Source organism: Pleurodeles waltl, chromosome 5 (assembly GCF_031143425.1).
Source record: "Pleurodeles waltl isolate 20211129_DDA chromosome 5, aPleWal1.hap1.20221129, whole genome shotgun sequence".
In the NCBI taxonomy this organism is placed as follows: domain Eukaryota; kingdom Metazoa; phylum Chordata; class Amphibia; order Caudata; family Salamandridae; genus Pleurodeles; species Pleurodeles waltl.
In genome coordinates this window covers 269,997,873-270,009,883 of record NC_090444.1, presented here as the reverse complement: position 1 = coordinate 270,009,883, position 12,011 = coordinate 269,997,873, and positions in this window count along the sequence as shown.

Sequence of the window (12,011 nt, the reverse complement as noted above, 5' to 3'; positions counted from 1 at the left end):
ATTTGCAATTACAGTGACAACATTTTCAGGAAATAGTAATGTCAACATACCTATGTAACACAGCTCTAGTCCATGAGGAATCTAAGCAGATGACACACGTTGGGACCCACACCTGTGAAACCGTAAGGGAAAGTGACAACTCAGTGACCATACACTGGGTGAAATCGACAGACAGGATAGTGGTAGAAGTGTAAAAGTACTTGTAGTAGGCAGGAATGTATTCTCACCTGTGTTTCACTGGAAATATTGCTGGATGACTTAGTCCCTGTTGTCAATGTCTTCTTCCTCTGCTTCCTCCTCATCACTGTCCACAGGATCCACAGCTGCCACAACACCGCCATCTGGACCATCCTCCTGCAGAAAAGGCACCTGTCGTCGCAAAGCCAAGTTATGAAGCATACAGCAGGCCACAATGATCTGGCACAACTTCTTTGGTGAGTAAAATAGGGATCCACCTGTCATATGGAGGCACCTGAACCTGGCCTTCAGGAGGCCGAAGGTCCGCTCTATAATCTGCCAAGTTTGCCCATGGGCCTCATTGTAGTGTTCCTCTGCCCTCGTCCTGGGATTCCTCACTGGGTTCAGTAGCCATGACAGGTTGGGGTAACCAGAGTCACCTGCAACTCAGAGGTATGTACCCACAGTCTACACAGAACACGATTCATACACAAAATCTGGCCTGTATGTGTGTTGAGAGTAGGCCTAGGTATGTGTGACGTAGTTGGTAATTAGGCTATGTGGGCCCCTGAAATGGCGGCTGCCTGACCTCTAAAGTGGGACAATGGGATGTGAGGTAACTGCGCTGGCATTGTACACCGTCGCGGTAGGCGGTCGAAGACCGCGGCGCAAAGCTGCATTGGTTAACATTGGACTCTATGGGTCCCAAGAGCCAATGACGATGTACGCCGGCGGTGATGGTACGCACCACCACGGATGTGACTGCTGCAGACGTGACCGTCATTTTCTAGCTGTTGAATCACTCGATACCTGATCTTCGACAGGAGAGGACCTACACTGCAAGTGCTGCTGTGACCTCGGTCTGGATGAGACAAAGGCTCGTGCGTCTGGGGAAAGGGCCCCTGCCTTCACATCGGAGGAGTTGGAGAAGCTCGTCGACGGGGTCCTCCCCCAGTACACGCTACTCTACGGTCCTCCAGACCAACAGGTAAGTACACAGGGAGTATGTTGTATGGGCTATGCCTGCGTGGAGAGGGCTGGTTGTAAGAAGGAAGGGGGCAGAGTTCTGAGTGCATGAAAGACGGTGGGTGCATGTGCCACATGGCAAGAGTAGGGATGGGGGCCACTCACTTTGACGGCGCAGTTGGTAATGACTTCTCTTCTTCCCCTGTACATTTCATGTAGGTCAGTGCCCACCAGAAGAAGAATATTTGGCGTGCCATCGCCAAGGACGTCTGGACCCTGGGGGTCCACCACAGACGGAGCACCCACTGCCGGAAGAGATGGGAGGACATTCGCCGCTGGAGCAAGAAGACGGTGGAGGCTCAGCTGGGGATGGCCTTCCAACGTGGGAGGGGTGCCCGTCGAACCATGACCCCCCTGATGTTCCGGATCGTGGCGGTGGCCTACCCGGAGTTGGATGGGCACTTGAGGGCATCACAGCAGACACAAGGGGGTGAGTACACTCTCATTCAGCTGACTTTGCGTGCAGTGGAGGGGTCTGGGTGGGGGAGGAGGGCTCTGGGTTTCCCTAGGCCAGGGCGAGTTCCGTAGGCTAGGCCCCTTCGTAAGGCATGGCCCTGTGGCCCCCCACCCCACCTCTGTAGAGTGCCAAGTACAGCTTTTCATGCACCTGTGTCATCTATGTGTGCAGATGTCGTCCATAGCCTTGTAGGCCATTTCCCAGGAATTGCACTGTAGAGCCCAACAGCATGACGTAGTGCAGGGGGCTGTTGTGTCTGTCTTGTCCGCCAACGGTAGCGGTAAGCCATGCACTCAACCTGTCTTTCTTCTGTCCCCCCCCCCCTTTTTTTGCGGTCTCCCTGTTCTTGTGTGCATTAGCATCATCAGGCGGAGGAGCAGTGGCACCGGAGCACGAGGGAGTTGCATCCCACATGGCCATGGAGGGCCACGCTGCGGACTCTGAATACACCAGTGGGACGGAGGGTGAGGGAGCACCATGGCAGTGACAGGAGCTGAAACCAGCGACACGGACTCGTCCTCCGATGGGAGCTCCCTTGCGGTGGCGGCAACATCTGTGCCCCCCACTTCTACAGGTACAGCCGCCACCCCCCCTACCAGCACCGCCCTCCTAGCAACCCCTCAGCCTTCGCCCCGTGCCCGCTCACCCAGGAGGGTGGGCATCACCTTCGCCCCAGGCACCTCAGCCCCTGTCACCTCTGCTGCCCTCAGTGAGGAGGCCATTGACCTCCTCAGGTCACTCACTGTTGGGCAGTCTACCATTTTGAATGCCATCCAGGGTGTAGAAAGGGAGTTGCAACAAACCAATGCATTCCTGGAGGGCATTCATTCTAGTCAGGCAGCCCTTCATCGAACCTTTCAAACTCTGGCCTCAGCACTGATGGCAGCCATTGTCCCTGTGTCTAGCCTCCCCCCTCCAACTTCCTCCACCCAGACCCAATCCCCTGTAGCTCTGCCTATCCCAAGCACACCATCAGACCAGCCTGTACACACCTCAACACACAAGGGAAGCTCTGGCAAACATAAACACCACACATCCCACAGGCACTCACGCAAGCATCACACACATACAGACACAACAACATCCACTGCCTCTACTGTGTCCCCCTCCTCCTCGTCTCCGTCCTCCCTCCCAGTCTCGTCTACACTCACACCTGCATGCACTACCACTACAGCCACTACGTCCCTCACCAGCACACCCACCACCACACCCCGCTCACGTGCACTCACCACCCCCACTACCATGCACACGTCCCCTGTGTCCTCTCCCAGTGTGTCTGTGACGCCCCCTCCTAAGATACACAAACGCAGGCACACACCCACCCAACATACATCCACCTCACAACAGCCTCCAGCGCATGCACCTGCACCCAAAGCCACAAAACCTACACCTCCTACAACCACCACCTCTTCCTCCACTCCCAAACCCCCTCCAGCTACCCGTCCCAGTGTCTCCAAACAAATTTTCCTGTCCACCCTTAACCTATTTCCCACCACCCCCGTCCAACTCATAGGTCCCATACTAGCACCTCAGCCACAAAATCTCCGGGCACCAGTGGTGCCTGTTGTCACAGGTATGTGGAGTGCACCGGCCACCAGGCCAGCCAGTGTGTCACGGAGCCACAGCACAGCCAGTTCCCCCCTCTGTGAAGCACCAGAAGATGTCCAGTGCCCGGCGTGAGAGGGGGAAGACTCCAGCCAGCCAAGCCACTCACAGGGGTCCCGGGGGGAGTGTGGACTCAGCTGTGACTCCTCCCAAGGTGGGGAAGGGGCAGAAGAAACCCGCAAAGTCTGGGAGGAGCAGCACGGCGGAGAAGACCGCCATCATCCCCGCTGGCCAGGAGGCCACCGCCAGCCCCATCGTCGCTGCCCAGGAGGGCCCGCCAGCCCCATCGTCGCTGCCCAGGAGGCCACCGCCAGTCCCATCGTCGGAGGGCACCGCCAGCCCCATCATCGCTGCCCAAGAGGCCACCATCAGTCCCATCGTCGCTGCCCAGGAGAGCATCACCAGCCCCATCGTCGCTGTCCAGGAGGACCCTGCCAGCCACAGCCCAGCTGCCCAGGAGGGCCCCGCCAGCCACAGCCCATCTGACCAATGAAGGACTGCCAGCCACAGCCCAGCTGGACAATGAAGGACCGGCAAGTCAAGCACCGCTGAACAGGGCAAGCCCCGCTGAACAGGGCAAGCACCACCGAACAGGGCAAGGACCGCCAAGTCAAGCACCGCTGAACAGGGCAAGGACCGCCAAGTCAAGCACCGCTGAACAGGGCAAGCACAGCTGAACAGGGCAAGGACCACCGAACAGGGCAAGGACCGCCAAGTCAAGCACTGCTGAACAGGGCAAAGACCGCCAAGTCAAGCACCGCTGAATAGGGCAAGGACCGCTGAACAGGGTAAGGACCACCAACTCAAGCACCGCTGAACAGGACAAAGACCTCCAAGTCAAGCACCGCTGAACAGGGCAAGGACCGCCAAGTCAAGCACCACTGAACAGGGCAAGCACCGCTGAACAGGGCAAGCACTGCCGAACAGGGCAAGGACTGCCAACTCAAGCACTGCTGAACAGGGCAAGGACTGCCAAGTCAAGCACCGCTGAACAGGGCAAAGACCGCCAAGTCAAGCACCGATGAACAGGGCAAGGACCGCCAAGTCAAGCACCGCTGAACAGGGCAAGCACCGCCGAACAGGACAAGCACCGCTGAACAGGGCAAGCACCGCTGAACAGGGCAAGCACCGCCGAACAGGGCAAGGACCGCCAACTCAAGCACCGCTGAACAGGGCAAGGACCGCCAACTCAAGCACTGCTGAACAGGGCAAGCACTGCTGAACAGGGCAAGCACCGCCGAACAGGGCAAGAACCGCCAACTCAAGCAACGCTAGCCCATGAGCGGCAGGGGCAGTGACGCAACTGGGACCGTCACGGGGTGAGTGATGCACTCTGGGAACCAGTCCCCTTCCAGAACCAGTGGAGACATGCATCCACTACCTCTGTCCTGCACAGGATGAAGCACTCTGGGCACCAGTCCCCCTCCAGAACCAGTGGAGACATGCATCCACTACCTCTGTCCTGCACAGGATGAAGCACTCTGGGCATCAGTCCCCCTCCAGAACCAGTGGAGACATGCATCCACTACCTCTGTCCTGCACAGGATGAAGCACTCTGGGCACCAAGCCCCCTCCAGAAACCAGTGGAGACATGCATCCACTTGAGAGACTGTGGCTTTGCACTCCCCAGGATGGTACAGTGGGCAAACCACCCACTGTAGAGACTTTTGAGACTGTGGCTTTGCACTCCACAGGATGGTACAGTGGGCAAACCACCCACTGTAGGGACTTCAGAGACTGTGGCTTTGCACTCTCCAGGATGTTACAGTGGGCAAACCACCCACTGTAGAGAATTGTGAGACTGTGGCCTTGCACTCCCCAGAATGGTGCAGTGGGCAAACCACCCACTGTAGAGACTTGTGAGACTGTGGCTTTGCACTCCCCAGGATGGTACAGTGGGCAAACCACCCACTGTAGAGACTTGTGAGACTGTGGCTTTGCACTCCCCAGGATGGTACAGTGGGCAAACCACCCACTGTAGGGACTTCAGAGACTGTGGCTTTGCACTCCCCAGGATGGTACAGTGGGCAAACCACCCACTGTAGAGACTTGTGAGACAGTGGCTTTGCACTCCCCAGGATGGTACAGTGGGCAAACCACCCACTGTAGGGACTTGGGAGACTGTGGCTTTGCACTCCCCAGGATGGTACAGTGGGCAAATCCACCCACTGTAGAGACTTAAGAGACTGTGGCTTTGCACTCCCCAGGATGGTACAGTGGGCAATCCACCCACTGTAGGGACTTGAGAGACTGTGGCTTTGCACTCCCCAGGATACATCTATGTGCATGGAGCCCCCTTGTGGATCTGGTGTCGTGCACTCATCCGGCTGAGGTGCCCCCCCTTCCCTTCCCCCTGAGGTGCCTGTTGTGTTTCTATCTGATTCCCCAGCAGTGTTCTCTCTGTCATGTTCGGGTATCTTGTGTGGGCCTCGCCCATGCATTTTGGGCCCAGTGGTCCACGGACTATGAATGGTGCAATACCTGGACTACTAATCGTGGTGTATATTTTGTTAATAGTGTAAATATATATATATATATATATATATATATATATATATATATATATATGTATATATATATATATATATATATATATATATTTACACTATTAACAAAATATACACCACGATTATATATATATATATATATTTACACTATTAACAAAATATACACCACGATTAGTAGTCCAGGTATTGCATATATTTTGCTTACTGAATTTTGATATATTACAATGGTTACACTCATTTCCTTTTGTCTTTGCATTCTTCCGGGGGGGTTGGGGGGTGTTACTGTAATGTATAGATATGCATTGGTGTGTGTGTTGTAGTGGGTGACGGTGGGGGTGGGTGTTGCGTGTGAGTGTCCCTGTTTTTTCCCTCCCCCCTCCCCTATGTCGTAGGTGCAGTACTCACCGTGGTCTTCTCTGCCGGCGTTGGTGCTCCTGATACAGGAGCAGGAAGACTAGTGCAGGAAGAATATGGAGTTCCGGCTCCATGGTGTTCTCCTTCCTCGTGGAGTGTGTAGAGGTGAGTGTTTTTCCTTTGAAATGCCTGTTTCCGCCGTGTTTTTATCCGCGCTGAATCCACCCTGGAAAAGGTGGCGGATTGGCCTGTCATAATAGTGTGGGCGGTACATTGTCCTCCGCTTGTCTGTTGGTGGTGACGGTCGAGCTGTTTGTTTGTACCGCCGTGGCGTTCAGAGTGTTAAAGTGGCTGTCTTTGTTGGCGGTTTTCGCCACGGTCGTAATTCCAAAATTTTTGCCACCGGCCTGTTGGCGGTCTTACCGCCACTTTAACACCGTCCGCCAGGGTTGTAATGACCACCTATGTCTATCTGGATGGCATTCATGGTGCTGTGTCTGCCCTACAGAGATCTTTTCAGGCTCTGGCCTCTTCATGGACGGCAGCCAGTTTCCCTGGCAATTCCGTTCCCCCCTCTAACCTCCACTACCCCTTCCAGCACCCCACTCCCTTCACCCATCCAAGACGCACATTCAGACACGCAGTCAAGCACTTTAACATACAAAAAACACACTTCCAAACACAAGCACCACACCTCCCGCCACAAGCATTCACACAGCCAACATACACCTGCACACACAACAATGTCCACTTCCCCCAGTGTGCCTGCCTCTTCCGCCTCCCTGTCTGTCCCCTCTACATGCACACCCTCATGCACTGCACCGTCACTCACTGTTACTGCTCCTCTTCCTACACTCACCACAATAGCAGACAGCCATACATGCACCCTATACCCCACATCTGCACTCACCACCTCCACTGTAGTTGACACATGCAGCACACTCACCCGACTTGCAGACACCCACCCAACATACATCCACACTAGCTGTCTGTCTTCTCCCACTGTGTCCACCCCCACCTCCCAAAACACTTAAACGCAGCAAGACACCCACCCATCAGACATCCACCACACCACAGCATACTGAGCAGTCACCGGAACCCACTACAAGCACACCTACACCCCGTACATCAACTCCCTCTGCCTCCACTCCCACACCCTCATCCACGCCCACCCCAATTGCTCCCAAGAAGCTTTTCCTCTCCCGTGTAGACCTGTTCGAACCCACTGGCCCACCCCATTTTGTCCTGAAATGTGCCCGCTCCTTCCACATCACAGCCCACCCTGGTCCAGCCTTCCCATTCCTGTGCCCCTTCTCTACTTAGGAAGAAGGCCCGCACTGAGCCTAAGGCTTCCAGTTCCGCCTGTGCCAAACAGCCCCCACTCCCTTCTAAGGAGAAGCACACACCCCAAACCTCCTCACGCAAGTCAAAGTCCCACCCCGTCATAAATCCCCACCCCCATTGCCCCCATTCCGTGAGGTGCCTGGATCCCCCTATGGTGCCCTGTTGAGTAGAATACCCAGCCCTTGTGGGAGTCAGGTGTGGCCAGTTGTGGCCAAGGAAAGGGGACTTTTTATGGACTGGCCATTGGCCCGGGTTTCATCATTTCCCTCAGTGAGCTTCATAATAAAGTTTTGGTGTGGCCTGTGTTTGGGCTGCATGCAGTTCCACCCTGGTGTTTGTTTAAATAATTTATGGCTGTGGTGCTATTGTATGTCCTATGGCCAAGTTGCAGTGGCTTCGGTCGGGTACGTCCCTCTTGGTGCGGGGTGTCTGACTATTGCTGCTGGGTAGGGTTGGGGGGGCTTTGCGGGGTGGGTATGTAACTTTGCCCTTTTCTCCCTTGTTTTGTAGGTTGTGGTACTTACCGTCGTCATCTTCGTCGGTGGTCTCAGTCGTGTAGATATATGGCAAGGAGCAAGGCTGGCAAGATCTGCAGCTCTCTGCCCATGTCTGCCGCTGCACGTTTTGTTGAGCTCCGGTGAGTGTTTCCTTCTATTTGTTTCATTTCCGCCTGGCTTTGTGTGGTGGTGGTTCCCGCCCCGGAACTGGCGGCGGAATGATGGTTCCTAATTTGATGGGCGGGTTGGGCCTTTCCGACGGCCTGTGGGTGGTCTCTGCCATCGTCAGCGGGAATCCTTTCCTGGCGGTGGGTGGTGCGCGGGATGCGTGAGTTCATTATTTGGTGGTCCGGACTGCTCCTCTGTTGAAGGTTTCTGCCGCCACCGCCGGCGGTGCGGAACGGACCGCCATGTTCATAATGAGGGCCATTGTGTCCTAAATATTATTTGCTAAAATATTGCCTGATTAAAGCTAATAATAGAAAATCTACACTGGAATATTTTTTGTGAACTTTGTTGTGGACACAGTATTTCTGTTAGACAAATTTTGGCTAACAATAGGGTAACAATATTCTGACAAGTAACCCACTCACTATTAATTTTTCTGACATTTCTATGTGGATCACCACACCGGCACAAATTTCCTATCATTCAAGGTTCCTCTCAGTCTCCAGATAAAAAAGATACATCACTTGTGTAGGTGGGCCAAGTGCCTGTGACAGGGAAGAGCCAAAAACATGTCGAAATTGAGGGGGAAACAAAGCGGGTTCAAAAGGGCAGTTTGAAAAAACATATTTTTAGGCTGACAAGTGGGGCAGAATTTTTATCGATATGGATGCAACAATATTGGGTGGTAGGAATTTTGTGGATTCCGGCAGATTCCGGAAGGTTCCATCACAAAAATGTGGGGAAAATGTGGGATTTCAAGCAAAGTTGGAGGTTTGCAGGGCATCGTGGGTAAGAAAATGGTGTGGGGTACATGTGAAGCACACCACCCTGGACTTACCCAGATGTTTAGTTTTCAGATGAGTCTAGGTCTTGTAGATTTTTCTACATGGCAGAGTCCCAAAGTCCAAAAAGTGCAGCCTTCACCATTCCAAGTGGGACGATTTTGAGAGTTAGACAAGCTCTCATGGCCCAAATGTAAAACCACAACCCAAAATGATCAAATGTCCTCTTGCTTGCCATTGGGATAAGATCTTTTAGTGCGAGGGAGAGCTGAAAGACTGTTACCCACTCTAGGTGTGGTGGGGGCATAACCATGCCCATACTGGTTGGTAACCACCAGCCCACTTTTTTTTTTTAATTCCCTGGCATCTAGTGGGCTTTCTGCCCCCCCGTGGAGTGGATATGGGGTAATTGCCCCATCAGCCCACCTGTGGGCAGAGAACTTTGTCCCCATTGACTGGGGTGGGGGTATGGCTATATCCCCACCCTTTTTAGAAAAAAAATCTTCCCTGGTCTCTGGTGGGCTTTCTGCCCCCCTTGGGGGCAGATGGGCCTTACAAAAATAGACTGATCTTTCCCCAAGGGGGGCAGAAATGGCCAACAGTAAGGTGCCCCCATGGGGAGCGACCCTTGCCCAAGGGGCTGCCCACCCACCCAAAACACACACACCCATCCCTGGTGCCTAACAGAAACAGGCCGATCTGCCTCCAAAGTGGGCAGAAATGGCCTAAAATAAAATTTCCCCTCAGGAGAGCGACCTTTGCTCAAGGGGTAGCTCCCCATCTTTAAAAAAAAAATAATCCTGGAGCCTAGTGGTTTCTGCACCCCTTGGGGGCAGATCAGTCTAATTAAAATAGGCGATCTGCCCCCAAGGGGGGAAGAATGGGATAAAATAAAATTTGCCCCCTCAGGGGAGCAATTCTTGCCTAAGGGGTCGCTCTCCATCTGTAAAAAAAATAAGCAAAATAAAAAATCCCTGTTGGGGCAGATTGGCCTAAGAAAAATAGGCCGATCTGCCCTCAAGGTGGGCAGAAATGGCCTAAAATAAAACTTACTCCCAGGGAAGCGACCCTTGCCTAAGGGTTTACTCCCCATTAGTAAACAAAATATATATATAACCTGGTGCCTAGTGGCTTCTGCCCCCTGGGGGCAGATCGGACAAATAGAAATAGGGCGATCTGCCCCCATGGGGGTCAGAAAAGGCCTCACAAAAAATGCCCCCCCCCCCCGGGGGAGAGACCCTTGCTCAAAACAAAAACAAAATCCTTGGTGTCTAAGTAGGCATTTCTGCAGCCCGATCGCTTCATGATTGTGCTGCAGAAATGCTCAGAGAGACATGGAAGGAAAGGAAAGGCTTTTCCTTTCCTTTCATGCCTCTGTGCCTGTCCCGACCACTGATCAGAAGAGAAATGCTTTTATTTCTCTTTCGATCATGCTGGAAGCTGAGCTTCCAGCATGATGGGGACGGCCTCTGATGAGGTAAGTGCGCAATCGCGTGCTGATGTCATCAGATGTCACTGGGGGGGGTTGGGAGAGCAGGGGTGGTGCTTCCCCTTCCGTCCCTGCCCTGGGGGAAAGGGTGGAGGGCAGGCCCACGCTACCACCATGCTCCAGTGCAAGGACGTAATGGTTACGTCCTCAGCACAGGAGCACTGTGTCGCAGGACCTAGCCATTACATCTGCGGCACAGAAGGGGTTAAAAGCTACGGCCAGTGACCGCACCCCTGCTTGACAATCCTTCCTTGGGAGAAGACGGTCTCCCTGTGACCCCTTTCCGGTTAAGCCGCAGGACCAAAATCACCAAGTGAGCCTCCTACTCTGCAGTGGTCGGCACAGATTGCCTCGGTTGGGGCTTCGACAGACAGCTAAATGCACCTGTGACATTGCAAGATGCACACATGGGGGGCATCACCCTTTTAGACTGTTGCATTTGAGCATTGATGCCAACATACCGCCAGTGTTTACTCAAGTGTTGTGTTTATTTAAAGAGGCATTAGTGATTATCAATGCGCAGTGTTACCAACACTCTCAATGTGCTGCCGAGAAACTTGCAGAGAGGCATTATGCCATGCCATGGCTACTGACCCCAGTGAGACATCCCAGGACAAGGGCAGAGGACCGCTACAATGAGGCACAAGGGCGAACTAGGAGAGTGATAGAAAGGACCTTCGGCCTCCTGAAGGCCAGGTTCCGGTGCCTCCATATGACAGGTGGTCCTCTCTACTACTCACCAAAGAAGGTGTGCCAGATCATCGTGGCCTGCTGTATGCTGCACAACCTGGCTTTATGACGACAGGTGCCTTTTCTGCAGGAGGATGGTCCAGAAGGAGGTCTTGTGGCAGCTGTGGAGCCTCTGGACAGTGAAGAAGAGGAGGCAGAAGAAGAGGATATCGACAACAGAAACAACGTGATCCAGCAATACTTCCAGTGAGACACAGGTAAGAAGATGTCACAGCCTCCTACATCTCATACAATTGTTAGACCTATCATATGTCTGTCACTTTCACCCAGTGTATGGACCCTGACCTGTCACTTTGCCTTTCCATTTCACAGGTGTGGGTCCCACTGTGTGACCTCTGCTATGTTACCTCATGGAATAGAGTTGTGTGACATAGGTATGTTGACAATACAATGGACAATGCTATTTTCCTCAGTTATTGCAAATGCATATTAGTGAAAGCACAGACTGACTCCAGATTGTCTTGTGAATCAAGGGTGTTTATTTCAGTGCAAAATAGTCGAGGGGGTTGTAAAATGGGCAGGGGTGATGGTGAAGCAATGTCCATGGCAGAGTCCAGTCTATTTGTCTCACAGGTGCATTGTCCAAAGGGGCATAGGAAGTTGAGCTAGGGCAGTTCAAGGAGGGACAGGGTGACAAGGTGGGACAGAAGGATGACATTCAGGGTGGTCTCATTTCTTGGCGGGGGTCTTGGCATTGTTCTCTGTCTTTGTCCTGGATCTCAGGGACTGTTTGCGGGGTGGTTCTCCATCTGCAGGGGGTGGGGTGCTGGTGTCGTGGACCTGTGGCGGTGCCTCCTGTCCACTAGTGCCGGCGGAGGTGGTGGGCTGTTCATCATCGAGGCAAGTGTCAGGGGC